At 39.4% G+C, this 5,109-nt stretch overlaps 1 pseudogene; it reads left to right on the forward strand.

Annotated features, from left to right (window-relative positions):
• The first annotated feature begins 601 nt into the window (after positions 1-601).
• On the forward strand, positions 602-3,767 carry LOC122652505 (annotated as a pseudogene).
• The last annotated feature ends 1,342 nt before the right edge of the window (positions 3,768-5,109 follow it).

The following is a 5,109-nucleotide window of genomic DNA, read 5'->3' on the forward strand; positions in this document are numbered from 1 at the left end:
GATTAACTTTTCATCCCTTCCTCCTCTTTCTTTCATTAAAAAAAAGAGTTACAACTCTCCCCATAATTACCCCTATATTCTCATATATAATATGAGGGGAAAAGAAAATGGAAACTCATGTACCTAAGGCAGAATTTATATTTTATAGTATGCAGAATCCAGAATTCTGACTGAATCTACCTAGTTATATAAATAATGTGTAAGGGTTACAGCTCTCCCCATAATTTTAATGAATAAAAACAACTTTCTGCTGCTGGCTACGTGGATTTCAGACCTTAGACTGCTTCGAGTAGCAGTAGTGAACCCCTGGTGGGACTCCAAGCCTGCAATCAAGTGGATTCCATTGGTTATCTCTCTTCTATCGTCCTCTATTTTCTCTATCGATTTCAGGTCAGGTTCTTGAACTTTCTATACCCTGCAATTTTGTTATTCAACTAGATTATTTCAAATTTAGTTTAGTTCTTCAACTAGTGGATGAGGTGGAGATTATGGAGATAAATAAATAAATAAATATATATATATATATATATATATATATATTATATTTTTTTTATTTTTTTTTTATTTTTTTATATAAGCAGGAGCATCACAAACTAATGTCATACAACTAGGAAGCCAAATATATCCCTGAAAAAAGGGAAGGAAGCTTAGGTTAGTACATGGTTGGGAGAGTGATGGCAGGACTCTTGGGCTGGGGAATCATAGAAGAAGACTGGAAGAAAGGACCTTGAACTGCTGAAGAGGATAAATTGCTAATTGAATATGTCAAGTTACATGGAGAGGAAAGATGGAACTCAGTGGCAAGAATTTGCAGGTACCCATCCACCAACTACTGAAAACATCTTTAGTTTCCCACCTCAATTGTCAACTCAATCAAGTTGGCTCAGTTGTGCACCATTTGTGCAAGTAAACAAATTATCTTCTTCCTTTTAATTTATTTTAGCACAATTTTGTATAAAATTATCTTCTTCCTTTTAAGTTATTTTAGCACAATTTTGTATAATTTCCTAACTCGTCGTGTTGCATCGTGTTTGAACATTGGATTAGAGTGAAATATTTGTAGAAAAATCATAATATCAATTTACTAATTTCTTCTTTTTATTTGTTGGGTTCAGGGCTGAAAAGGAATGGAAAGAGTTGTAGGCTGAGGTGGGTGAATTATTTGAGGCCTGACCTCAAGAGAGGGCAGATAGCACCACTTGAAGAGAATATCATTCTAGAGCTTCATGCCTGGTGAGGAAACAGGTGAGACAATTGTGTCATATTTATAGTTTGGGTAAATTACACATCACCCCCTGGTTTTAAAACGAAACTCAAATCACCCCCTGGTTTAGACCCTAATATGACAAATTAGTCCCTATTGTTAGTTTTATACTGTTAAGTGATGATGTCAGCCAGTTAAATATTTTTAAATCCCTAAACTACCCTTGATCATGTAAAGTTACTTTTTTACCCTTGATCTAAATACCCTAAAAGGATATGTGAGGTCTTATTTTTTTTTTTAAATTAAAACAAGGAATCGGAGAGGGAATATTCCCTTTCCTCCTTCCCCAAATAGCTAAACCGAGAATGGAGAAAACCACCACAGCGGTCTCTTGCGGCAACCGAACCAGAGGCCGGCAGCCAATCTCAGACACGGCGAACGACCGTTAGGGTCTGACGGTCATAACCCCGGCCTCAGATGCCGGTGAAACCCAAAAAAAACCCAAAACCCCTTTTTCCCTGTTCAGTGAAGAAAGCCCTGTAACCATTGCTTATAGATCAAGAAGAAGTTGCTCTTCCCATATTGAAACCGACTAAAAAATATAGCTACTAGGTAACCAGAGAAAAATCATAAGAATGAAGATCTAATCCATGGGTCATGTTGTGGTGCTTCACGAGCTCCTCCTCATCGTTGTATGGCTAGCTACAACATCAGCTTTAGATTCATCAATTGCTCTTGCTGGTTGCCAAGATAAATGTGGCAACATCTCAGTTCCCTACACATTTGGTTTTGGAGATCAAAAGTGTCACAAAAAAGGGTTCAATCTAACCTACAACAACACAGCTGTTCACAGAAAATAATGTTGAAGTTTTTAATATGTCATTAGAAGGCCAACTGAGCAATCCCAACTTCTCCATAACTATTGATTAGAATAATGAAAAACTCTTTATCCCATTCAACACCCATCTTGGGCATGTCAAAGAGAATGCATCGCGCATGGTTGAGCTTCCGAGTTCGGTCCAAGATTTGAATCATCTTCAGGTGGGTCGATCGATCATGGCGGTAACCAGTCTTTAACGACCCATCTGAAGAATTGCAGAGCATGCTCAGAGTTACGGGCTCCGTGCAAAATATTCCAGACAAGAGAGTGATCGAATTCATGAGATTTGAAGTGGATTGGGGAAGCTGCAGTTCTTGCTTCTTGGGCTTTTGAAAAATATGAGGTTAGGGTTTTCTTGATGGATGATCCTCCGACCATATACCATTTCCGACTAGCCTGATTTTTTTTTTGGTTTAGGTTTAGGGTTTTTGATTTAATCAAAGGGCTTATTACAGTTCGTTATATTAGTCAATAGCACCGCTGCCCACAGCAACGTTTTCGATTTCAATCCCTGCGGGAGTTGATTCCAGCCATGAAAACGACTGGAGAACGGTCACGGAGCTCCGGTGAAGCTCCATCAGCGGTCCAACCTCTGTGCGGTGGCTGATTTACCTCGGATGGGGGTTGCAGCCATGGTTTCGATCATGGCTGTGGCTGTGGCAACAAGAAGAAGGAGAAGAAGAGCAGCAGAAGCAGAGAGGGTATCAGGTATCTAAAGTGCATTTTCTACAAACGTTGGGTAACTCAATTGTCATTGTTTATCTTATTATGGTTGAGGTTAAAATTGTCATTTCACTTTTTGGATTGATTTAAGTTAACACCGTTACTTTAGAGCGGGACGGTTGAGTATTTTCAAAAACCAGGGGTGAGTTGAGTTTTGTTTGAAAACCAGGGGGTGTCATGTAATTTACCCTTAAAGTTTTTAACAGTAAGAAACTAATCCATTATGGGATGGTTTCTTTTACTGAAGTCTCTACACTTGTTCGAACTAAATAGACCACACAGCTGAAGAAGAATATGATATCCCCAGGTGGTCAACAATTGCTCAGAGCTTGCCTGGGAGAACAGACAATGAGATCAGGAACTACTGGAGGAGCCATTTCAAGGAGGAGGGGAAATCTGCATCAGAACACTCTGAGAAGTCAAAAACTTGACTCCTTAGACAAAAACAGCTTCAGTTGCAAAAGCAGCTGCTACAACAATAGCAGCAACAACAGCAACAAAACCAATTTGACATGAAAAAGATCATGTCTCTACTTGATGAGAGCGAGCAGAGAGCTCAAGTGAGGCAGGAGATGGATTCCATGTATTCCAACTCCTCTGAGGAGCAATGCCTACTCTCTTTCATGTTCAATAGTGATGCCTCTGCACCATAGACTTTGAATGATGACATTCTGTGGGGAGGCCTGTGGAACTAAGATGAAAACCATGCCAACATAGATGCAGCATTTGCAACCACCAAACCAAGTTTCCCAAGTCTTCTGACCTCCTCCTATTGAGCAAGTTTTGAGTTACTTAACAAGTCTTCGCTTTCTCAGTGAACAAACCTCAATTTGCCATTTTGTCCACAAACTCATGGGCAAATCAAACCTGTAGCCATAAGTGGCTTGTTCAAATGTAAGTGTTCGTTAGGTAAAAAGGTTAGGGCTGTTTTGAATGAATTTAATTTCAGGTTGTGACTTATTCAAGCAGTGGTAGCAATAAAGCTCTCTGGATTTATAACAATCCATCCAACTTCCGCATTATTTGGGCCAAGCAATCTGATATTGATCCACTTCTCCACTATAATGGGAGAAAACATCAGTTATACCAATAAAACATTGTGAGACACATTATTCTGCAATGAGGCTGTCAATGAGCCAGCTAATCCTGTGTACTTCTAGACCAGGCCAATTATATGACAGTTGAACAAAAAATTGCCCGGTGGGCCTCCTAAGCTTAGATTTCATGCCCAAATAACCACCCAGCAAGTCCAGGCCTGAAATTGAAGACCTTTGTGCTGCTCCTGCGAGTGGAAGGTTGCTGCAACATCTGAGTCCCATATTTCCATATCCCTCCATCAAACCCTAATGGGTTTTAAAGCACCATTCCATCTCACCCTCCACTCCACTTGATTCCCCCTTCTGTCCCCCCCCCCTTTGGCTGGAACCTTCCATAACCATAAACCTTCTATTTTCAGTACACCTTCATAACACCACCTCCCTCCATCAGAACATCACCAAAATTGTAGCAAAGCTTCCCTTCAATATTCCCTACACTCGAACCAACCTGGAACTCAAGTGCAGTGCTGATTTTTGCAAGTTTTCTCCAAACCTTCTAGTTTGGAATTATCTTCTCAACTTCTAGCCATCAGAATTGGCTCAAATTTGGAGTACAGCCCTTCTTCAACCTCATCCCCACTCGACCAGAATTTGGAGACTTTCTACAGGCTGGTTTGGGTTGTTCCTTCTGTTTCTGGTCATCCAAATCAGCCTTTTTATTGGTAATATGTATTGTGATTTAATATCTTCCTTACAATCTGCATCAATAGTAGGAGTGTTACAGCATTGGTCCTCTTCCAACTTAGTGCAACACACTGGTTTCCACCATATTTCAGGAAATCAAAACATTGATGCATCAATCAAGACAACCCCATAAAATGATCGAAGTAAACTACATAAACTTCTCCAAGAGGAATTTTAAACTGATTCAACCAACTCACTCAACCCCATCTCTCTTTTTTTTTTTTATTCTTCATGAGCTTTTAGCCTTTAAATATCAGCAACATCTAGATCAGATCTGATTGCTGTCAAGTTTATACCTGTACAGGACCATCTAGCTCATATTTGATTTCTATCTTTTTATTGTTTATAAATTAGGACATTTATTTGTTTTGTTTTCTTTTATTATGGGTAATTCAGGCCATAGATTCACAGGCTTTCATCTCAAAGATTTTGATAGCTTTTACAAACCTGAGTTCACCAATTCACCATTCAAAAGGCCATATTTGAATGGATTAAATCTCAAGGGCTGGCTTTACATGCTG

The sequence above is a fragment of the Telopea speciosissima genome, chromosome 2 (assembly GCF_018873765.1).
Source record: "Telopea speciosissima isolate NSW1024214 ecotype Mountain lineage chromosome 2, Tspe_v1, whole genome shotgun sequence".
NCBI lineage: Eukaryota > Viridiplantae > Streptophyta > Magnoliopsida > Proteales > Proteaceae > Telopea > Telopea speciosissima.